Here is a 22665-nt window from a genome sequence, read left to right as displayed (position 1 = left end):
CTTCATTGCGGGCATCAGCACGTTAATATTTGGGGGAAGGTCCCGTGCTTTTTGCATAGGATTCATGGCCGCAAGTCGACTTGGAAGAAAGATGAGGCAAGTGCACTGCCATTGGAAAATTTTTGGTAGCTATTTCACATTTGCCCTGTTTTCTTGGTGCGTGGTGTCGTGCCGGGAATATTTGCACGGGCTGCTCGTCTCTATTCATCTGCCGCCGCTCAGTGGCCACCCTTGCACCACTGAGTCAAAAGACTGTATGTTCTAGCTCCCCCACTCCAAAGATGTGTGCACACAATCCAGGCTGGCAATTCACTTCATGACTGAGGGAAGGGCAGTCAAGGAAAGAGGGTCCATTTTTCAGATCAATCCTCCAAGCAGGGCCTTGTGTGTCTTCCTAGGTGGCGGTCAATGATGGAATGGTCGAATTTAAGAAGAGCAGGGACGTTCTTCCCATTTTCCGCAGCAACATTTCTTGCGAAAAGCACAGCTTTGGCTTCTTTTGCACAATGCACTTTGCTGCATTGCAAACTCTCACTTGCTGGTCTGACTGACCAAACTGCAACTTAGCAAGATTGTGCATTGGTGGAGAGAGGACAAGTGGAGTTACTTGAGAGCTTTGAATGAGCACAGTGCAGCTGCAGAGAATGAGCAAAACTGCATTGTCTCAATTTGTACTGTCAGGGCAACAAAGGCAGCATTGGGATTTCAAGCAGAGACCTCGTGATCTGCAGTCAAGTGCTCTCCTACTGAGCTGTACCAGCCAGCTACCATGCTTGCTTTCAAGTATTTCTGGATAAAATTGTCTATGGGGCTAAAAACATTGCATTTTAGGCTGCAGTAAAAACACAAAATGCTGCAAACGCTCAGTAGGTCTGCTAGCATCTGTGGAGAGAGAAGCAAAGTCAACGTTTCAGACCTGTCAACTTTCATCAATTGCACCTGCAAGACAGGGATGGGGTCATTTTGAAGAAGCGATTTCACAATATCAAACTTTGCTTTCAAAAGTCTCCTCTGCGTTCTTTCTTAGCATGGCACCGCATCCTGTCTGCACACTTACTTTTACTGATTGTGTGCTCATCAAAATCATGAAAGGTTTTCAGGAGCAAATAAACAGTTGCCACTTGCATTCGGTTTGGTAAGAAGAGGACAGAGACGGAAAGTGTTTGGCAAAAGAAGGTGAGGTGACATGCGGAGCATTTCTTTGCACCGCGACTTGTTCTAATGTGGAAGGGACTGGCTCAAAGTTTGATTTGTAAATTTCAAGAGAGAATTGTATAATGACTTCAGGCGGACTAATTCACAGAGCAATGGGTGAAACGCAAAGCAGTTACGACAATGTTTTTGTGTGGTCGAGAGCAAAAGGCCATGCTCTGTGTGGCATGATCAGCTGCTGACAATGGGCAGGGAATAGCAGCAATCATAATGAGGAAGTGGTGCTGAAGAAGGGGGCACCTGGATTTGAACCAGGGACCTCTTGATCTGCAGTCAAATGCTCTCCCACTGAGCTATACCCCCACTGCAAAGGACTGCTTCTTTTAGCATCCAAAGTAAATGAGCCAAAGGATTCTTGATAGCCGCACCAGCTCCTCCATATCATTGGGGCACATCACCAGCTGGGCCCAATTTCCAGCCACCCCTGAGATGCCCCACTTCATGCACTTGGCTTCATTGCGGGCATCAGCACGTTAATATTTGGGGGAAGGTCCCGTGCTTTTTGCATAGGATTCATGGCCGCAAGTCGACTTGGAAGAAAGATGAGGCAAGTGCACTGCCATTGGAAAATTTTTGGTCGCTATTTCTCATTTGCCCTGTTTTCTTGGTGCGTGGTGTCGTGCCGGGAATATTTGCACGGGCTGCTCGTCTCTATTCATCTGCCGCCGCTCAGTGGCCACCCTTGCACCACTGAGTCAAAAGACTGTATGTTCTAGCTCCCCCACTCCAAAGATGTGTGCACACAATCCAGGCTGGCAATTCACTTCATGACTGAGGGAAGGGCAGTCAAGGAAAGAGGGTCCATTTTTCAGATCAATCCTCCAAGCAGGGCCTTGTGTGTCTTCCTAGGTGGCGGTCAATGATGGAATGGTAGAATTTAAGAAGAGCAGGGTCGTTCTTCCCATTTTCCGCAGCAACATTTCTTGCGAAAAGCACAGCTTTGGCTTCTTTTGCACAATGCACTTTGCTGCATTGCAAACTCTCACTTGCTGGTCTGACTGACCAAACTGCAACTTAGCAAGATTGTGCATTGGTGGAGAGAGGACAAGTGGAGTTACTTGAGAGCTTTGAATGAGCACAGTGCAGCTGCAGAGAATGAGCAAAACTGCATTGTCTCAATTTGTACTGTCAGGGCAACAAAGGCAGCATTGGGATTTCAAGCAGAGACCTCGTGATCTGCAGTCAAGTGCTCTCCTACTGAGCTGTACCAGCCAGCTACCATGCTTGCTTTCAAGTATTTCTGGATAAAATTGTCTATGGGGCTAAAAACATTGCATTTTAGGCTGCAGTAAAAACACAAAATGCTGCAAACGCTCAGTAGGTCTGCTAGCATCTGTGGAGAGAGAAGCAAAGTCAACGTTTCAGACCTGTCAACTTTCATCAATTGCACCTGCAAGACAGGGATGGGGTCATTTTGAAGAAGCGATTTCACAATATCAAACTTTGCTTTCAAAAGTCTCCTCTGCGTTCTTTCTTAGCATGGCACCGCATCCTGTCTGCACACTTACTTTTACTGATTGTGTGCTCATCAAAATCATGAAAGGTTTTCAGGAGCAAATAAACATTTGCCACTTGCATTCGGTTTGGTAAGAAGAGGACAGAGACGGAAAGTGCTTGGCAAAAGAAGGTGAGGTGACATGCGGAGCATTTCTTTGCACCGCGACTTGTTCTAATGTGGAAGGGACTGGCTGAAAGTTTGATTTGTAAATTTCAAGAGAGAATTGTATAATGACTTCAGGTGGACTAATTCACAGAGCAATGGGTGAAACGCAAAGCAGTTACGACAATGTTTTTGTGTGGTCGAGAGCAAAAGGCCATGCTCTGTGTGGCATGATCAGCTGCTGACAATGGGCAGGGAATAGCAGCAATCATAATGAGGAAGTGGTGCTGAAGAAGGGGGCACCTGGATTTGAACCAGGGACCTCTTGATCTGCAGTCAAATGCTCTCCCACTGAGCTATACCCCCACTGCAAAGGACTGCTTCTTTTAGCATCCAAAGTAAATGAGCCAAAGGATTCTTGACAGCCGCACCAGCTCCTCCATATCATTGGGGCACATCACCAGCTGGGCCCAATTTCCAGCCACCCCTGAGATGCCCCACTTCATGCACTTGGCTTCATTGCGGGCATCAGCACGTTAATATTTGGGGGAAGGTCCCGTGCTTTTTGCATAGGATTCATGGCCGCAAGTCGACTTGGAAGAAAGATGAGGCAAGTGCACTGCCATTGGAAAATTTTTGGTAGCTATTTCACATTTGCCCTGTTTTCTTGGTGCGTGGTGTCGTGCCGGGAATATTTGCACGGGCTGCTCGTCTCTATTCATCTGCCGCCGCTCAGTGGCCACCCTTGCACCACTGAGTCAAAAGACTGTATGTTCTAGCTCCCCCACTCCAAAGATGTGTGCACACAATCCAGGCTGGCAATTCACTTCATGACTGAGGGAAGGGCAGTCAAGGAAAGAGGGTCCATTTTTCAGATCAATCCTCCAAGCAGGGCCTTGTGTGTCTTCCTAGGTGGCGGTCAATGATGGAATGGTCGAATTTAAGAAGAGCAGGGACGTTCTTCCCATTTTCCGCAGCAACATTTCTTGCGAAAAGCACAGCTTTGGCTTCTTTTGCACAATGCACTTTGCTGCATTGCAAACTCTCACTTGCTGGTCTGACTGACCAAACTGCAACTTAGCAAGATTGTGCATTGGTGGAGAGAGGACAAGTGGAGTTACTTGAGAGCTTTGAATGAGCACAGTGCAGCTGCAGAGAATGAGCAAAACTGCATTGTCTCAATTTGTACTGTCAGGGCAACAAAGGCAGCATTGGGATTTCAAGCAGAGACCTCGTGATCTGCAGTCAAGTGCTCTCCTACTGAGCTGTACCAGCCAGCTACCATGCTTGCTTTCAAGTATTTCTGGATAAAATTGTCTATGGGGCTAAAAACATTGCATTTTAGGCTGCAGTAAAAACACAAAATGCTGCAAACGCTCAGTAGGTCTGCTAGCATCTGTGGAGAGAGAAGCAAAGTCAACGTTTCAGACCTGTCAACTTTCATCAATTGCACCTGCAAGACAGGGATGGGGTCATTTTGAAGAAGCGATTTCACAATATCAAACTTTGCTTTCAAAAGTCTCCTCTGCGTTCTTTCTTAGCATGGCACCGCATCCTGTCTGCACACTTACTTTTACTGATTGTGTGCTCATCAAAATCATGAAAGGTTTTCAGGAGCAAATAAACATTTGCCACTTGCATTCGGTTTGGTAAGAAGAGGACAGAGACGGAAAGTGCTTGGCAAAAGAAGGTGAGGTGACATGCGGAGCATTTCTTTGCACCGCGACTTGTTCTAATGTGGAAGGGACTGGCTGAAAGTTTGATTTGTAAATTTCAAGAGAGAATTGTATAATGACTTCAGGTGGACTAATTCACAGAGCAATGGGTGAAACGCAAAGCAGTTACGACAATGTTTTTGTGTGGTCGAGAGCAAAAGGCCATGCTCTGTGTGGCATGATCAGCTGCTGACAATGGGCAGGGAATAGCAGCAATCATAATGAGGACGTGGTGCTGAAGAAGGGGGCACCTGGATTTGAACCAGGGACCTCTTGATCTGCAGTCAAATGCTCTCCCACTGAGCTATACCCCCACTGCAAAGGACTGCTTCTTTTAGCATCCAAAGTAAATGAGCCAAAGGATTCTTGACAGCCGCACCAGCTCCTCCATATCATTGGGGCACATCACCAGCTGGGCCCAATTTCCAGCCACCCCTGAGATGCCCCACTTCATGCACTTGGCTTCATTGCGGGCATCAGCACGTTAATATTTGGGGGAAGGTCCCGTGCTTTTTGCATAGGATTCATGGCCGCAAGTCGACTTGGAAGAAAGATGAGGCAAGTGCACTGCCATTGGAAAATTTTTGGTAGCTATTTCACATTTGCCCTGTTTTCTTGGTGCGTGGTGTCGTGCCGGGAATATTTGCACGGGCTGCTCGTCTCTATTCATCTGCCGCCGCTCAGTGGCCACCCTTGCACCACTGAGTCAAAAGACTGTATGTTCTAGCTCCCCCACTCCAAAGATGTGTGCACACAATCCAGGCTGGCAATTCACTTCATGACTGAGGGAAGGGCAGTCAAGGAAAGAGGGTCCATTTTTCAGATCAATCCTCCAAGCAGGGCCTTGTGTGTCTTCCTAGGTGGCGGTCAATGATGGAATGGTCGAATTTAAGAAGAGCAGGGACGTTCTTCCCATTTTCCGCAGCAACATTTCTTGCGAAAAGCACAGCTTTGGCTTCTTTTGCACAATGCACTTTGCTGCATTGCAAACTCTCACTTGCTGGTCTGACTGACCAAACTGCAACTTAGCAAGATTGTGCATTGGTGGAGAGAGGACAAGTGGAGTTACTTGAGAGCTTTGAATGAGCACAGTGCAGCTGCAGAGAATGAGCAAAACTGCATTGTCTCAATTTGTACTGTCAGGGCAACAAAGGCAGCATTGGGATTTCAAGCAGAGACCTCGTGATCTGCAGTCAAGTGCTCTCCTACTGAGCTGTACCAGCCAGCTACCATGCTTGCTTTCAAGTATTTCTGGATAAAATTGTCTATGGGGCTAAAAACATTGCATTTTAGGCTGCAGTAAAAACACAAAATGCTGCAAACGCTCAGTAGGTCTGCTAGCATCTGTGGAGAGAGAAGCAAAGTCAACGTTTCAGACCTGTCAACTTTCATCAATTGCACCTGCAAGACAGGGATGGGGTCATTTTGAAGAAGCGATTTCACAATATCAAACTTTGCTTTCAAAAGTCTCCTCTGCGTTCTTTCTTAGCATGGCACCGCATCCTGTCTGCACACTTACTTTTACTGATTGTGTGCTCATCAAAATCATGAAAGGTTTTCAGGAGCAAATAAACATTTGCCACTTGCATTCGGTTTGGTAAGAAGAGGACAGAGACGGAAAGTGCTTGGCAAAAGAAGGTGAGGTGACATGCGGAGCATTTCTTTGCACCGCGACTTGTTCTAATGTGGAAGGGACTGGCTGAAAGTTTGATTTGTAAATTTCAAGAGAGAATTGTATAATGACTTCAGGTGGACTAATTCACAGAGCAATGGGTGAAACGCAAAGCAGTTACGACAATGTTTTTGTGTGGTCGAGAGCAAAAGGCCATGCTCTGTGTGGCATGATCAGCTGCTGACAATGGGCAGGGAATAGCAGCAATCATAATGAGGAAGTGGTGCTGAAGAAGGGGGCACCTGGATTAGAACCAGGGACCTCTTGATCTGCAGTCAAATGCTCTCCCACTGAGCTATACCCCCACTGCAAAGGACTGCTTCTTTTAGCATCCAAAGTAAATGAGCCAAAGGATTCTTGACAGCCGCACCAGCTCCTCCATATCATTGGGGCACATCACCAGCTGGGCCCAATTTCCAGCCACCCCTGAGATGCCCCACTTCATGCACTTGGCTTCATTGCGGGCATCAGCACGTTAATATTTGGGGGAAGGTCCCGTGCTTTTTGCATAGGATTCATGGCCGCAAGTCGACTTGGAAGAAAGATGAGGCAAGTGCACTGCCATTGGAAAATTTTTGGTAGCTATTTCACATTTGCCCTGTTTTCTTGGTGCGTGGTGTCGTGCCGGGAATATTTGCACGGGCTGCTCGTCTCTATTCATCTGCCGCCGCTCAGTGGCCACCCTTGCACCACTGAGTCAAAAGACTGTATGTTCTAGCTCCCCCACTCCAAAGATGTGTGCACACAATCCAGGCTGGCAATTCACTTCATGACTGAGGGAAGGGCAGTCAAGGAAAGAGGGTCCATTTTTCAGATCAATCCTCCAAGCAGGGCCTTGTGTGTCTTCCTAGGTGGCGGTCAATGATGGAATGGTCGAATTTAAGAAGAGCAGGGACGTTCTTCCCATTTTCCGCAGCAACATTTCTTGCGAAAAGCACAGCTTTGGCTTCTTTTGCACAATGCACTTTGCTGCATTGCAAACTCTCACTTGCTGGTCTGACTGACCAAACTGCAACTTAGCAAGATTGTGCATTGGTGGAGAGAGGACAAGTGGAGTTACTTGAGAGCTTTGAATGAGCACAGTGCAGCTGCAGAGAATGAGCAAAACTGCATTGTCTCAATTTGTACTGTCAGGGCAACAAAGGCAGCATTGGGATTTCAAGCAGAGACCTCGTGATCTGCAGTCAAGTGCTCTCCTACTGAGCTGTACCAGCCAGCTACCATGCTTGCTTTCAAGTATTTCTGGATAAAATTGTCTATGGGGCTAAAAACATTGCATTTTAGGCTGCAGTAAAAACACAAAATGCTGCAAACGCTCAGTAGGTCTGCTAGCATCTGTGGAGAGAGAAGCAAAGTCAACGTTTCAGACCTGTCAACTTTCATCAATTGCACCTGCAAGACAGGGATGGGGTCATTTTGAAGAAGCGATTTCACAATATCAAACTTTGCTTTCAAAAGTCTCCTCTGCGTTCTTTCTTAGCATGGCACCGCATCCTGTCTGCACACTTACTTTTACTGATTGTGTGCTCATCAAAATCATGAAAGGTTTTCAGGAGCAAATAAACAGTTGCCACTTGCATTCGGTTTGGTAAGAAGAGGACAGAGACGGAAAGTGTTTGGCAAAAGAAGGTGAGGTGACATGCGGAGCATTTCTTTGCACCGCGACTTGTTCTAATGTGGAAGGGACTGGCTCAAAGTTTGATTTGTAAATTTCAAGAGAGAATTGTATAATGACTTCAGGCGGACTAATTCACAGAGCAATGGGTGAAACGCAAAGCAGTTACGACAATGTTTTTGTGTGGTCGAGAGCAAAAGGCCATGCTCTGTGTGGCATGATCAGCTGCTGACAATGGGCAGGGAATAGCAGCAATCATAATGAGGAAGTGGTGCTGAGGAAGGGGGCACCTGGATTTGAACCAGGGACCTCTTGATCTGCAGTCAAATGCTCTCCCACTGAGCTATACCCCCACTGCAAAGGACTGCTTCTTTTAGCATCCAAAGTAAATGAGCCAAAGGATTCTTGACAGCCGCACCAGCTCCTCCATATCATTGGGGCACATCACCAGCTGGGCCCAATTTCCAGCCACCCCTGAGATGCCCCACTTCATGCACTTGGCTTCATTGTGGGCATCAGCACGTTAATATTTGGGGGAAGGTCCCGTGCTTTTTGCATAGGATTCATGGCCGCAAGTCGACTTGGAAGAAAGATGAGGCAAGTGCACTGCCATTGGAAAATTTTTGGTCGCTATTTCTCATTTGCCCTGTTTTCTTGGTGCGTGGTGTCGTGCCGGGAATATTTGCACGGGCTGCTCGTCTCTATTCATCTGCCGCCGCTCAGTGGCCACCCTTGCACCACTGAGTCAAAAGACTGTATGTTCTAGCTCCCCCACTCCAAAGATGTGTGCACACAATCCAGGCTGGCAATTCACTTCATGACTGAGGGAAGGGCAGTCAAGGAAAGAGGGTCCATTTTTCAGATCAATCCTCCAAGCAGGGCCTTGTGTGTCTTCCTAGGTGGCGGTCAATGATGGAATGGTAGAATTTAAGAAGAGCAGGGTCGTTCTTCCAATTTTCCGCAGCAACATTTCTTGCGAAAAGCACAGCTTTGGCTTCTTTTGCACAATGCACTTTGCTGCATTGCAAACTCTCACTTGCTGGTCTGACTGACCAAACTGCAACTTAGCAAGATTGTGCATTGGTGGAGAGAGGACAAGTGGAGTTACTTGAGAGCTTTGAATGAGCACAGTGCAGCTGCAGAGAATGAGCAAAACTGCATTGTCTCAATTTGTACTGTCAGGGCAACAAAGGCAGCATTGGGATTTCAAGCAGAGACCTCGTGATCTGCAGTCAAGTGCTCTCCTACTGAGCTGTACCAGCCAGCTACCATGCTTGCTTTCAAGTATTTCTGGATAAAATTGTCTATGGGGCTAAAAACATTGCATTTTAGGCTGCAGTAAAAACACAAAATGCTGCAAACGCTCAGTAGGTCTGCTAGCATCTGTGGAGAGAGAAGCAAAGTCAACGTTTCAGACCTGTCAACTTTCATCAATTGCACCTGCAAGACAGGGATGGGGTCATTTTGAAGAAGCGATTTCACAATATCAAACTTTGCTTTCAAAAGTCTCCTCTGCGTTCTTTCTTAGCATGGCACCACATCCTGTCTGCACACTTACTTTTACTGATTGTGTGCTCATCAAAATCATGAAAGGTTTTCAGGAGCAAATAAACAGTTGCCACTTGCATTCGGTTTGGTAAGAAGAGGACAGAGACGGAAAGTGTTTGGCAAAAGAAGGTGAGGTGACATGCGGAGCATTTCTTTGCACCGCGACTTGTTCTAATGTGGAAGGGACTGGCTGAAAGTTTGATTTGTAAATTTCAAGAGAGAATTGTATAATGACTTCAGGCGGACTAATTCACAGAGCAATGGGTGAAACGCAAAGCAGTTACGACAATGTTTTTGTGTGGTAGAGAGCAAAAGGCCATGCTCTGTGTGGCATGATCAGCTGCTGACAATGGGCAGGGAATAGCAGCAATCATGATGAGGAAGTGGTGCTGAAGAAGGGGGCACCTGGATTTGAACCAGGGACCTCTTGATCTGCAGTCAAATGCTCTCCCACTGAGCTATACCCCCCACTGCAAAGGACTGCTTCTTTTAGCATCCAAAGTAAATGAGCCAAAGGATTCTTGACAGCCGCACCAGCTCCTCCATATCATTGGGGCACATCACCAGCTGGGCCCAATTTCCAGCCACCCCTGAGATGCCCCACTTCATGCACTTGGCTTCATTGCGGGCATCAGCACGTTAATATTTGGGGGAAGGTCCCGTGCTTTTTGCATAGGATTCATGGCCGCAAGTCGACTTGGAAGAAAGATGAGGCAAGTGCACTGCCATTGGAAAATTTTTGGTCGCTATTTCTCATTTGCCCTGTTTTCTTGGTGCGTGGTGTCGTGCCGGGAATATTTGCACGGGCTGCTCGTCTCTATTCATCTGCCGCCGCTCAGTGGCCACCCTTGCACCACTGAGTCAAAAGACTGTATGTTCTAGCTCCCCCACTCCAAAGATGTGTGCACACAATCCAGGCTGGCAATTCACTTCATGACTGAGGGAAGGGCAGTCAAGGAAAGAGGGTCCATTTTTCAGATCAATCCTCCAAGCAGGGCCTTGTGTGTCTTCCTAGGTGGCGGTCAATGATGGAATGGTCGAATTTAAGAAGAGCAGGGACGTTCTTCCCATTTTCCGCAGCAACATTTCTTGCGAAAAGCACAGCTTTGGCTTCTTTTGCACAATGCACTTTGCTGCATTGCAAACTCTCACTTGCTGGTCTGACTGACCAAACTGCAACTTAGCAAGATTGTGCATTGGTGGAGAGAGGACAAGTGGAGTTACTTGAGAGCTTTCAATGAGCACAGTGCAGCTGCAGAGAATGAGCAAAACTGCATTGTCTCAATTTGTACTGTCAGGGCAACAAAGGCAGCATTGGGATTTCAAGCAGAGACCTCGTGATCTGCAGTCAAGTGCTCTCCTACTGAGCTGTACCAGCCAGCTACCATGCTTGCTTTCAAGTATTTCTGGATAAAATTGTCTATGGGGCTAAAAACATTGCATTTTAGGCTGCAGTAAAAACACAAAATGCTGCAAACGCTCAGTAGGTCTGCTAGCATCTGTGGAGAGAGAAGCAAAGTCAACGTTTCAGACCTGTCAACTTTCATCAATTGCACCTGCAAGACAGGGATGGGGTCATTTTGAAGAAGCGATTTCACAATATCAAACTTTGCTTTCAAAAGTCTCCTCTGCGTTCTTTCTTAGCATGGCACCGCATCCTGTCTGCACACTTACTTTTACTGATTGTGTGCTCATCAAAATCATGAAAGGTTTTCAGGAGCAAATAAACAGTTGCCACTTGCATTCGGTTTGGTAAGAAGAGGACAGAGACGGAAAGTGTTTGGCAAAAGAAGGTGAGGTGACATGCGGAGCATTTCTTTGCACCGCGACTTGTTCTAATGTGGAAGGGACTGGCTCAAAGTTTGATTTGTAAATTTCGAGAGAATTGTATAATGACTTCAGGCGGACTAATTCACAGAGCAATGGGTGAAACGCAAAGCAGTTACGACAATGTTTTTGTGTGGTCGAGAGCAAAAGGCCATGCTCTGTGTGGCATGATCAGCTGCTGACAATGGGCAGGGAATAGCAGCAATCATAATGAGGAAGTGGTGCTGAAGAAGGGGGCACCTGGATTTGAACCAGGGACCTCTTGATCTGCAGTCAAATGCTCTCCCACTGAGCTATACCCCCACTGCAAAAGACTGTTTCTTTTAGCATCCAAAGTAAATGAGCCAAAGGATTCTTGACAGCCGCACCAGCTCCTCCATATCATTGGGGCACATCACCAGCTGGGCCCAATTTCCAGCCACCCCTGAGATGCCCCACTTCATGCACTTGGCTTCATTGCGGGCATCAGCACGTTAATATTTGGGGGAAGGTCCCGTGCTTTTTGCATAGGATTCATGGCCGCAAGTCGACTTGGAAGAAAGATGAGGCAAGTGCACTGCCATTGGAAAATTTTTGGTCACTATTTCTCATTTGCCCTGTTTTCTTGGTGCGTGGTGTCGTGCCGGGAATATTTGCACGGGCTGCTCGTCTCTATTCATCTGCCGCCGCTCAGTGGCCACCCTTGCACCACTGAGTCAAAAGACTGTATGTTCTAGCTCCCCCACTCCAAAGATGTGTGCACACAATCCAGGCTGGCAATTCACTTCATGACTGAGGGAAGGGCAGTCAAGGAAAGAGGGTCCATTTTTCAGATCAATCCTCCAAGCAGGGCCTTGTGTGTCTTCCTAGGTGGCGGTCAATGATGGAATGGTCGAATTTAAGAAGAGCAGGGACGTTCTTCCCATTTTCCGCAGCAACATTTCTTGCGAAAAGCACAGCTTTGGCTTCTTTTGCACAATGCACTTTGCTGCATTGCAAACTCTCACTTGCTGGTCTGACTGACCAAACTGCAACTTAGCAAGATTGTGCATTGGTGGAGAGAGGACAAGTGGAGTTACTTGAGAGCTTTCAATGAGCACAGTGCAGCTGCAGAGAATGAGCAAAACTGCATTGTCTCAATTTGTACTGTCAGGGCAACAAAGGCAGCATTGGGATTTCAAGCAGAGACCTCGTGATCTGCAGTCAAGTGCTCTCCTACTGAGCTGTACCAGCCAGCCACCATGCTTGCTTTCAAGTATTTCTGGATAAAATTGTCTATGGGGCTAAAAACATTGCATTTTAGGCTGCAGTAAAAACACAAAATGCTGCAAACGCTCAGTAGGTCTGCTAGCATCTGTGGAGAGAGAAGCAAAGTCAACGTTTCAGACCTGTCAACTTTCATCAATTGCACCTGCAAGACAGGGATGGGGTCATTTTGAAGAAGCGATTTCACAATATCAAACTTTGCTTTCAAAAGTCTCCTCTGCGTTCTTTCTTAGCATGGCACCGCATCCTGTCTGCACACTTACTTTTACTGATTGTGTGCTCATCAAAATCATGAAAGGTTTTCAGGAGCAAATAAACAGTTGCCACTTGCATTCGGTTTGGTAAGAAGAGGACAGAGACGGAAAGTGTTTGGCAAAAGAAGGTGAGGTGACATGCGGAGCATTTCTTTGCACCGCGACTTGTTCTAATGTGGAAGGGACTGGCTCAAAGTTTGATTTGTAAATTTCAAGAGAGAATTGTATAATGACTTCAGGCGGACTAATTCACAGAGCAATGGGTGAAACGCAAAGCAGTTACGACAATGTTTTTGTGTGGTCGAGAGCAAAAGGCCATGCTCTGTGTGGCATGATCAGCTGCTGACAATGGGCAGGGAATAGCAGCAATCATAATGAGGAAGTGGTGCTGAAGAAGGGGGCACCTGGATTTGAACCAGGTACCTCTTGATCTGCAGTCAAATGCTCTCCCACTGAGCTATACCCCCACTGCAAAAGACTGCTTCTTTTAGCATCCAAAGTAAATGAGCCAAAGGATTCTTGACAGCCGCACCAGCTCCTCCATATCATTGGGGCACATCACCAGCTGGGCCCAATTTCCAGCCACCCCTGAGATGCCCCACTTCATGCACTTGGCTTCATTGCGGGCATCAGCACGTTAATATTTGGGGGAAGGTCCCGTGCTTTTTGCATAGGATTCATGGCCGCAAGTCGACTTGGAAGAAAGATGAGGCAAGTGCACTGCCATTGGAAAATTTTTGGTCGCTATTTCTCATTTGCCCTGTTTTCTTGGTGCGTGGTGTCGTGCTGGGAATATTTGCACGGGCTGCTCGTCTCTATTCATCTGCCGCCGCTCAGTGGCCACCCTTGCACCACTGAGTCAAAAGACTGTATGTTCTAGCTCCCCCACTCCAAAGATGTGTGCACACAATCCAGGCTGGCAATTCACTTCATGACTGAGGGAAGGGCAGTCAAGGAAAGAGGGTCAATTTTTCAGATCAATCCTCCAAGCAGGGCCTTGTGTGTCTTCCTAGGTGGCGGTCAATGATGGAATGGTCGAATTTAAGAAGAGCAGGGACGTTCTTCCCATTTTCCGCAGCAACATTTCTTGCGAAAAGCACAGCTTTGGCTTCTTTTGCACAATGCACTTTGCTGCATTGCAAACTCTCACTTGCTGGTCTGACTGACCAAACTGCAACTTAGCAAGATTGTGCATTGGTGGAGAGAGGACAAGTGGAGTTACTTGAGAGCTTTGAATGAGCACAGTGCAGCTGCAGAGAATGAGCAAAACTGCATTGTCTCAATTTGTACTGTCAGGGCAACAAAGGCAGCATTGGGATTTCAAGCAGAGACCTCGTGATCTGCAGTCAAGTGCTCTCCTACTGAGCTGTACCAGCCAGCTACCATGCTTGCTTTCAAGTATTTCTGGATAAAATTGTCTATGGGGCTAAAAACATTGCATTTTAGGCTGCAGTAAAAACACAAAATGCTGCAAACGCTCAGTAGGTCTGCTAGCATCTGTGGAGAGAGAAGCAAAGTCAACGTTTCAGACCTGTCAACTTTCATCAATTGCACCTGCAAGACAGGGATGGGGTCATTTTGAAGAAGCGATTTCACAATATCAAACTTTGCTTTCAAAAGTCTCCTCTGCGTTCTTTCTTAGCATGGCACCGCATCCTGTCTGCACACTTACTTTTACTGATTGTGTGCTCATCAAAATCATGAAAGGTTTTCAGGAGCAAATAAACAGTTGCCACTTGCATTCGGTTTGGTAAGAAGAGGACAGAGACGGAAAGTGTTTGGCAAAAGAAGGTGAGGTGACATGCGGAGCATTTCTTTGCACCGCGACTTGTTCTAATGTGGAAGGGACTGGCTGAAAGTTTGATTTGTAAATTTCAAGAGAGAATTGTATAATGACTTCAGGCGGACTAATTCACAGAGCAATGGGTGAAACGCAAAGCAGTTACGACAATGTTTTTGTGTGGTCGAGAGCAAAAGGCCATGCTCTGTGTGGCATGATCAGCTGCTGACAATGGGCAGGGAATAGCAGCAATCATAATGAGGAAGTGGTGCTGAAGAAGGGGGCACCTGGATTTGAACCAGGGACCTCTTGATCTGCAGTCAAATGCTCTCCCACTGAGCTATACCCCCACTGCAAAGGACTGCTTCTTTTAGCATCCAAAGTAAATGAGCCAAAGGATTCTTGACAGCCGCACCAGCTCCTCCATATCATTGGGGCACATCACCAGCTGGGCCCAATTTCCAGCCACCCCTGAGATGCCCCACTTCATGCACTTGGCTTCATTGCGGGCATCAGCACGTTAATATTTGGGGGAAGGTCCCGTGCTTTTTGCATAGGATTCATGGCCGCAAGTCGACTTGGAAGAAAGATGAGGCAAGTGCACTGCCATTGGAAAATTTTTGGTCGCTATTTCTCATTTGCCCTGTTTTCTTGGTGCGTGGTGTCGTGCCGGGAATATTTGCACGGGCTGCTCGTCTCTATTCATCTGCCGCCGCTCAGTGGCCACCCTTGCACCACTGAGTCAAAAGACTGTATGTTCTAGCTCCCCCACTCCAAAGATGTGTGCACACAATCCAGGCTGGCAATTCACTTCATGACTGAGGGAAGGGCAGTCAAGGAAAGAGGGTCCATTTTTCAGATCAATCCTCCAAGCAGGGCCTTGTGTGTCTTCCTAGGTGGCGGTCAATGATGGAATGGTCGAATTTAAGAAGAGCAGGGACGTTCTTCCCATTTTCCGCAGCAACATTTCTTGCGAAAAGCACAGCTTTGGCTTCTTTTGCACAATGCACTTTGCTGCATTGCAAACTCTCACTTGCTGGTCTGACTGACCAAACTGCAACTTAGCAAGATTGTGCATTGGTGGAGAGAGGACAAGTGGAGTTACTTGAGAGCTTTCAATGAGCACAGTGCAGCTGCAGAGAATGAGCAAAACTGCATTGTCTCAATTTGTACTGTCAGGGCAACAAAGGCAGCATTGGGATTTCAAGCAGAGACCTCGTGATCTGCAGTCAAGTGCTCTCCTACTGAGCTGTACCAGCCAGCTACCATGCTTGCTTTCAAGTATTTCTGGATAAAATTGTCTATGGGGCTAAAAACATTGCATTTTAGGCTGCAGTAAAAACACAAAATGCTGCAAACGCTCAGTAGGTCTGCTAGCATCTGTGGAGAGAGAAGCAAAGTCAACGTTTCAGACCTGTCAACTTTCATCAATTGCACCTGCAAGACAGGGATGGGGTCATTTTGAAGAAGCGATTTCACAATATCAAACTTTGCTTTCAAAAGTCTCCTCTGCGTTCTTTCTTAGCATGGCACCGCATCCTGTCTGCACACTTACTTTTACTGATTGTGTGCTCATCAAAATCATGAAAGGTTTTCAGGAGCAAATAAACAGTTGCCACTTGCATTCGGTTTGGTAAGAAGAGGACAGAGACGGAAAGTGTTTGGCAAAAGAAGGTGAGGTGACATGCGGAGCATTTCTTTGCACCGCGACTTGTTCTAATGTGGAAGGGACTGGCTCAAAGTTTGATTTGTAAATTTCAAGAGAGAATTGTATAATGACTTCAGGCGGACTAATTCACAGAGCAATGGGTGAAACGCAAAGCAGTTACGACAATGTTTTTGTGTGGTAGAGAGCAAAAGGCCATGCTCTGTGTGGCATGATCAGCTGCTGACAATGGGCAGGGAATAGCAGCAATCATAATGAGGAAGTGGTGCTGAAGAAGGGGGCACCTGGATTTGAACCAGGGACCTCTTGATCTGCAGTCAAATGCTCTCCCACTGAGCTATACCCCCACTGCAAAAGACTGCTTCTTTTAGCATCCAAAGTAAATGAGCCAAAGGATTCTTGACAGCCGCACCAGCTCCTCCATATCATTGGGGCACATCACCAGCTGGGCCCAATTTCCAGCCACCCCTGAGATGCCCCACTTCATGCACTTGGCTTCATTGCGGGCATCAGCACGTTAATATTTGGGGGAAGGTCCCGTGCTTTTTGCATAGGATTCATGGCCGCAAGTCGACTTGGAAGAAAGATGAGGCAAGTGCACTGCCATTGGAAAATTTTTGGTCGCTATTTCTCATTTGCCCTGTTTTCTTGGTGCGTGGTGTCGTGCCGGGAATATTTGCACGGGCTGCTCGTCTCTATTCATCTGCCGCCGCTCAGTGGCCACCCTTGCACCACTGAGTCAAAAGACTGTATGTTCTAGCTCCCCCACTCCAAAGATGTGTGCACACAATCCAGGCTGGCAATTCACTTCATGACTGAGGGAAGGGCAGTCAAGGAAAGAGGGTCCATTTTTCAGATCAATCCTCCAAGCAGGGCCTTGTGTGTCTTCCTAGGTGGCGGTCAATGATGGAATGGTCGAATTTAAGAAGAGCAGGGACGTTCTTCCCATTTTCCGCAGCAACATTTCTTGCGAAAAGCACAGCTTTGGCTTCTTTTGCACAATGCACTTTGCTGCATTGCAAACTCTCACTTGCTGGTCTGACTGACCAAACTGCAACTTAGCAAGATTGTGCATTGGTGGAGAGAGGACAAGTGGAGTTACTTGAGAGCTTTCAATGAGCACAGTGCAGCTGCAGAGAATGAGCAAAACTGCATTGTCTCAATTTGTACTGTCAGGGCAACAAAGGCAGCATTGGGATTTCAAGCAGAGACCTCGTGATCTGCAGTCAAGTGCTCTCCTACTGAGCTGTACCAGCCAGCTACCATGCTTGCTTTCAAGTATTTCTGGATAAAATTGTCTATGGGGCTAAAAACATTGCATTTTAGGCTGCAGTAAAAACACAAAATGCTGCAAACGCTCAGTAGGTCTGCTAGCATCTGTGGAGAGAGAAGCAAAGTCAACGTTTCAGACCTGTCAACTTTCATCAATTGCACCTGCAAGACAGGGATGGGGTCATTTTGAAGAAGCGATTTCACAATATCAAACTTTGCTTTCAAAAGTCTCCTCTGCGTTCTTTCTTAGCATGGCACCGCATCCTGTCTGCACACTTACTTTTACTGATTGTGTGCTCATCAAAATCATGAAAGGTTTTCAGGAGCAAATAAACAGTTGCCACTTGCATTCGGTTTGGTAAGAAGAGGACAGAGACGGAAAGTGTTTGGCAAAAGAAGGTGAGGTGACATGCGGAGCATTTCTTTGCACCGCGACTTGTTCTAATGTTGAAGGGACTGGCTCAAAGTTTGATTTGTAAATTTCAAGAGAGAATTGTATAATGACTTCAGGCGGACTAATTCACAGAGCAATGGGTGAAACGCAAAGCAGTTACGACAATGATTTTGTGTGGTCGAGAGCAAAAGGCCATGCTCTGTGTGGCATGATCAGCTGCTGACAATGGGCAGGGAATAGCAGCAATCATAATGAGGAAGTGGTGCTGAAGAAGGTGGCACCTGGATTTGAACCAGGGACCTCTTGATCTGCAGTCAAATGCTCTCCCACTGAGCTAGACCCCCACTGCAGAAGACTGCTTCTTTTAGCATCCAAAGTAAATGAGCCAAAGGATTCTTGACAGCCGCACCAGCTCCTCCATATCATTGGGGCACATCACCAGCTGGGCCCAATTTCCAGCCACCCCTGAGATGCCCCACTTCATGCACTTGGCTTCATTGCGGGCATCAGCACGTTAATATTTGGGGGAAGGTCCCGTGCTTTTTGCATAGGATTCATGGCCGCAAGTCGACTTGGAAGAAAGATGAGGCAAGTGCACTGCCATTGGAAAATTTTTGGTCGCTATTTCTCATTTGCCCTGTTTTCTTGGTGCGTGGTGTCGTGCCGGGAATATTTGCACGGGCTGCTCGTCTCTATTCATCTGCCGCCGCTCAGTGGCCACCCTTGCACCACTGAGTCAAAAGACTGTATGTTCTAGCTCCCCCACTCCAAAGATGTGTGCACACAATCCAGGCTGGCAATTCACTTCATGACTGAGGGAAGGGCAGTCAAGGAAAGAGGGTCCATTTTTCAGATCAATCCTCCAAGCAGGGCCTTGTGTGTCTTCCTAGGTGGCGGTCAATGATGGAATGGTCGAATTTAAGAAGAGCAGGGACGTTCTTCCCATTTTCCGCAGCAACATTTCTTGCGAAAAGCACAGCTTTGGCTTCTTTTGCACAATGCACTTTGCTGCATTGCAAACTCTCACTTGCTGGTCTGACTGACCAAACTGCAACTTAGCAAGATTGTGCATTGGTGGAGAGAGGACAAGTGGAGTTACTTGAGAGCTTTGAATGAGCACAGTGCAGCTGCAGAGAATGAGCAAAACTGCATTGTCTCAATTTGTACTGTCAGGGCAACAAAGGCAGCATTGGGATTTCAAGCAGAGACCTCGTGATCTGCAGTCAAGTGCTCTCCTACTGAGCTGTACCAGCCAGCTACCATGCTTGCTTTCAAGTATTTCTGGATAAAATTGTCTATGGGGCTAAAAACATTGCATTTTAGGCTGCAGTAAAAACACAAAATGCTGCAAACGCTCAGTAGGTCTGCTAGCATCTGTGGAGAGAGAAGCAAAGTCAACGTGTCAGACCTGTCAACTTTCATCAATTGCACCTGCAAGACAGGGATGGGGTCATTTTGAAGAAGCGATTTCACAATATCAAACTTTGCTTTCAAAAGTCTCCTCTGCGTTCTTTCTTAGCATGGCACCGCATCCTGTCTGCACACTTACTTTTACTGATTGTGTGCTCATCAAAATCATGAAAGGTTTTCAGGAGCAAATAAACAGTTGCCACTTGCATTCGGTTTGGTAAGAAGAGGACAGAGACGGAAAGTGTTTGGCAAAAGAAGGTGAGGTGACATGCGGAGCATTTCTTTGCACCGCGACTTGTTCTAATGTTGAAGGGACTGGCTCAAAGTTTGATTTGTAAATTTCAAGAGAGAATTGTATAATGACTTCAGGCGGACTAATTCACAGAGCAATGGGTGAAACGCAAAGCAGTTACGACAATGTTTTTGTGTGGTCGAGAGCAAAAGGCCATGCTCTGTGTGGCATGATCAGCTGCTGACAATGGGCAGGGAATAGCAGCAATCATAATGAGGAAGTGGTGCTGAAGAAGGGGGCACCTGGATTTGAACCAGGGACCTCTTGATCTGCAGTCAAATGCTCTCCCACTGAGCTAGACCCCCACTGCAGAAGACTGCTTCTTTTAGCATCCAAAGTAAATGAGCCAAAGGATTCTTGACAGCCGCACCAGCTCCTCCATATCATTGGGGCACATCACCAGCTGGGCCCAATTTCCAGCCACCCCTGAGATGCCCCACTTCATGCACTTGGCTTCATTGCGGGCATCAGCACGTTAATATTTGGGGGAAGGTCCCGTGCTTTTTGCATAGGATTCATGGCCGCAAGTCGACTTGGAAGAAAGATGAGGCAAGTGCACTGCCATTGGAAAATTTTTGGTCGCTATTTCTCATTTGCCCTGTTTTCTTGGTGCGTGGTGTCGTGCCGGGAATATTTGCACGGGCTGCTCGTCTCTATTCATCTGCCGCCGCTCAGTGGCCACCCTTGCACCACTGAGTCAAAAGACTGTATGTTCTAGCTCCCCCACTCCAAAGATGTGTGCACACAATCCAGGCTGGCAATTCACTTCATGACTGAGGGAAGGGCAGTCAAGGAAAGAGGGTCCATTTTTCAGATCAATCCTCCAAGCAGGGCCTTGTGTGTCTTCCTAGGTGGCGGTCAATGATGGAATGGTCGAATTTAAGAAGAGCAGGGACGTTCTTCCCATTTTCCGCAGCAACATTTCTTGCGAAAAGCACAGCTTTGGCTTCTTTTGCACAATGCACTTTGCTGCATTGCAAACTCTCACTTGCTGGTCTGACTGACCAAACTGCAACTTAGCAAGATTGTGCATTGGTGGAGAGAGGACAAGTGGAGTTACTTGAGAGCTTTCAATGAGCACAGTGCAGCTGCAGAGAATGAGCAAAACTGCATTGTCTCAATTTGTACTGTCAGGGCAACAAAGGCAGCATTGGGATTTCAAGCAGAGACCTCGTGATCTGCAGTCAAGTGCTCTCCTACTGAGCTGTACCAGCCAGCTACCATGCTTGCTTTCAAGTATTTCTGGATAAAATTGTCTATGGGGCTAAAAACATTGCATTTTAGGCTGCAGTAAAAACACAAAATGCTGCAAACGCTCAGTAGGTCTGCTAGCATCTGTGGAGAGAGAAGCAAAGTCAACGTTTCAGACCTGTCAACTTTCATCAATTGCACCTGCAAGACAGGGATGGGGTCATTTTGAAGAAGCGATTTCACAATATCAAACTTTGCTTTCAAAAGTCTCCTCTGCGTTCTTTCTTAGCATGGCACCGCATCCTGTCTGCACACTTACTTTTACTGATTGTGTGCTCATCAAAATCATGAAAGGTTTACAGGAGCAAATAAACAGTTGCCACTTGCATTCGGTTTGGTAAGAAGAGGACAGAGACGGAAAGTGTTTGGCAAAAGAAGGTGAGGTGACATGCGGAGCATTTCTTTGCACCGCGACTTGTTCTAATGTTGAAGGGACTGGCTCAAAGTTTGATTTGTAAATTTCAAGAGAGAATTGTATAATGACTTCAGGCGGACTAATTCACAGAGCAATGGGTGAAACGCAAAGCAGTTACGACAATGTTTTTGTGTGGTCGAGAGCAAAAGGCCATGCTCTGTGTGGCATGATCAGCTGCTGACAATGGGCAGGGAATAGCAGCAATCACAATGAGGAAGTGGTGCTGAAGAAGGGGGCACCTGGATTTGAACCAGGGACCTCTTGATCTGCAGTCAAATGCTCTCCCACTGAGCTATACCCCCACTGCAAAAGACTGCTTCTTTTAGCATCCAAAGTAAATGAGCCAAAGGATTCTTGACAGCCGCACCAGCTCCTCCATATCATTGGGGCACATCACCAGCTGGGCCCAATTTCCAGCCACCCCTGAGATGCCCCACTTCATGCACTTGGCTTCATTGCGGGCATCAGCACGTTAATATTTGGGGGAAGGTCCCGTGCTTTTTGCATAGGATTCATGGCCGCAAGTCGACTTGGAAGAAAGATGAGGCAAGTGCACTGCCATTGGAAAATTTTTGGTAGCTATTTCTCATTTGCCCTGTTTTCTTGGTGCGTGGTGTCGTGCCGGGAATATTTGCACGGGCTGCTCGTCTCTATTCATCTGCCGCCGCTCAGTGGCCACCCTTGCACCACTGAGTCAAAAGACTGTATGTTCTAGCTCCCCCACTCCAAAGATGTGTGCACACAATCCAGGCTGGCAATTCACTTCATGACTGAGGGAAGGGCAGTCAAGGAAAGAGGGTCCATTTTTCAGATCAATCCTCCAAGCAGGGCCTTGTGTGTCTTCCTAGGTGGCGGTCAATGATGGAATGGTCGAATTTAAGAAGAGCAGGGACGTTCTTCCCATTTTCCGCAACAACATTTCTTGCGAAAAGCACAGCTTTGGCTTCTTTTGCACAATGCACTTTGCTGCATTGCAAACTCTCACTTGCTGGTCTGACTGACCAAACTGCAACTTAGCAAGATTGTGCATTGGTGGAGAGAGGACAAGTGGAGTTACTTGAGAGCTTTCAATGAGCACAGTGCAGCTGCAGAGAATGAGCAAAACTGCATTGTCTCAATTTGTACTGTCAGGGCAACAAAGGCAGCATTGGGATTTCAAGCAGAGACCTCGTGATCTGCAGTCAAGTGCTCTCCTACTGAGCTGTACCAGCCAGCTACCATGCTTGCTTTCAAGTATTTCTGGATAAAATTGTCTATGGGGCTAAAAACATTGCATTTTAGGCTGCAGTAAAAACACAAAATGCTGCAAACGCTCAGTAGGTCTGCTAGCATCTGTGGAGAGAGAAGCAAAGTCAACGTTTCAGACCTGTCAACTTTCATCAATTGCACCTGCAAGACAGGGATGGGGTCATTTTGAAGAAGCGATTTCACAATATCAAACTTTGCTTTCAAAAGTCTCCTCTGCGTTCTTTCTTAGCATGGCACCGCATCCTGTCT

General features: G+C 47.0%; 13 non-coding genes across 13 annotated transcripts; all 13 read right to left on the bottom strand.

The window, feature by feature from the left end:
* Positions 1 to 1443: 1443 nt before the first annotated feature.
* trnac-gca (transfer RNA cysteine (anticodon GCA)) lies at positions 1444 to 1515 on the bottom strand. The gene has a single exon. It is a non-coding gene; the product is annotated as a tRNA-Cys (tRNA).
* A 1591-nt stretch (positions 1516 to 3106) lies between these two features.
* trnac-gca (transfer RNA cysteine (anticodon GCA)) lies at positions 3107 to 3178 on the bottom strand. The gene has a single exon. It is a non-coding gene; the product is annotated as a tRNA-Cys (tRNA).
* Positions 3179 to 4769: 1591 nt separating this feature from the next.
* trnac-gca (transfer RNA cysteine (anticodon GCA)) lies at positions 4770 to 4841 on the bottom strand. The gene has a single exon. It is a non-coding gene; the product is annotated as a tRNA-Cys (tRNA).
* Positions 4842 to 6432: 1591 nt separating this feature from the next.
* Positions 6433 to 6504, bottom strand: trnac-gca (transfer RNA cysteine (anticodon GCA)). Its single transcript has one exon. It is a non-coding gene; the product is annotated as a tRNA-Cys (tRNA).
* A 1591-nt stretch (positions 6505 to 8095) lies between these two features.
* On the bottom strand, positions 8096 to 8167 carry trnac-gca (transfer RNA cysteine (anticodon GCA)). The gene has a single exon. It is a non-coding gene; the product is annotated as a tRNA-Cys (tRNA).
* Positions 8168 to 9758: 1591 nt separating this feature from the next.
* Positions 9759 to 9830, bottom strand: trnac-gca (transfer RNA cysteine (anticodon GCA)). Its single transcript has one exon. It is a non-coding gene; the product is annotated as a tRNA-Cys (tRNA).
* Positions 9831 to 11420: 1590 nt separating this feature from the next.
* On the bottom strand, positions 11421 to 11492 carry trnac-gca (transfer RNA cysteine (anticodon GCA)). The gene has a single exon. It is a non-coding gene; the product is annotated as a tRNA-Cys (tRNA).
* Positions 11493 to 13083: 1591 nt separating this feature from the next.
* On the bottom strand, positions 13084 to 13155 carry trnac-gca (transfer RNA cysteine (anticodon GCA)). The gene has a single exon. It is a non-coding gene; the product is annotated as a tRNA-Cys (tRNA).
* Positions 13156 to 14746: 1591 nt separating this feature from the next.
* On the bottom strand, positions 14747 to 14818 carry trnac-gca (transfer RNA cysteine (anticodon GCA)). Its single transcript has one exon. It is a non-coding gene; the product is annotated as a tRNA-Cys (tRNA).
* Positions 14819 to 16409: 1591 nt separating this feature from the next.
* Positions 16410 to 16481, bottom strand: trnac-gca (transfer RNA cysteine (anticodon GCA)). The gene has a single exon. It is a non-coding gene; the product is annotated as a tRNA-Cys (tRNA).
* Positions 16482 to 18072: 1591 nt separating this feature from the next.
* trnac-gca (transfer RNA cysteine (anticodon GCA)) lies at positions 18073 to 18144 on the bottom strand. The gene has a single exon. It is a non-coding gene; the product is annotated as a tRNA-Cys (tRNA).
* A 1591-nt stretch (positions 18145 to 19735) lies between these two features.
* On the bottom strand, positions 19736 to 19807 carry trnac-gca (transfer RNA cysteine (anticodon GCA)). Its single transcript has one exon. It is a non-coding gene; the product is annotated as a tRNA-Cys (tRNA).
* A 1591-nt stretch (positions 19808 to 21398) lies between these two features.
* Positions 21399 to 21470, bottom strand: trnac-gca (transfer RNA cysteine (anticodon GCA)). The gene has a single exon. It is a non-coding gene; the product is annotated as a tRNA-Cys (tRNA).
* Between the last annotated feature and the right edge of the window lie 1195 nt (positions 21471 to 22665).

This window comes from Heterodontus francisci, chromosome 33 (assembly GCF_036365525.1).
Source record: "Heterodontus francisci isolate sHetFra1 chromosome 33, sHetFra1.hap1, whole genome shotgun sequence".
Taxonomy (NCBI): domain Eukaryota; kingdom Metazoa; phylum Chordata; class Chondrichthyes; order Heterodontiformes; family Heterodontidae; genus Heterodontus; species Heterodontus francisci.
This window is presented reverse-complemented; position numbering and strand designations above follow the sequence as displayed.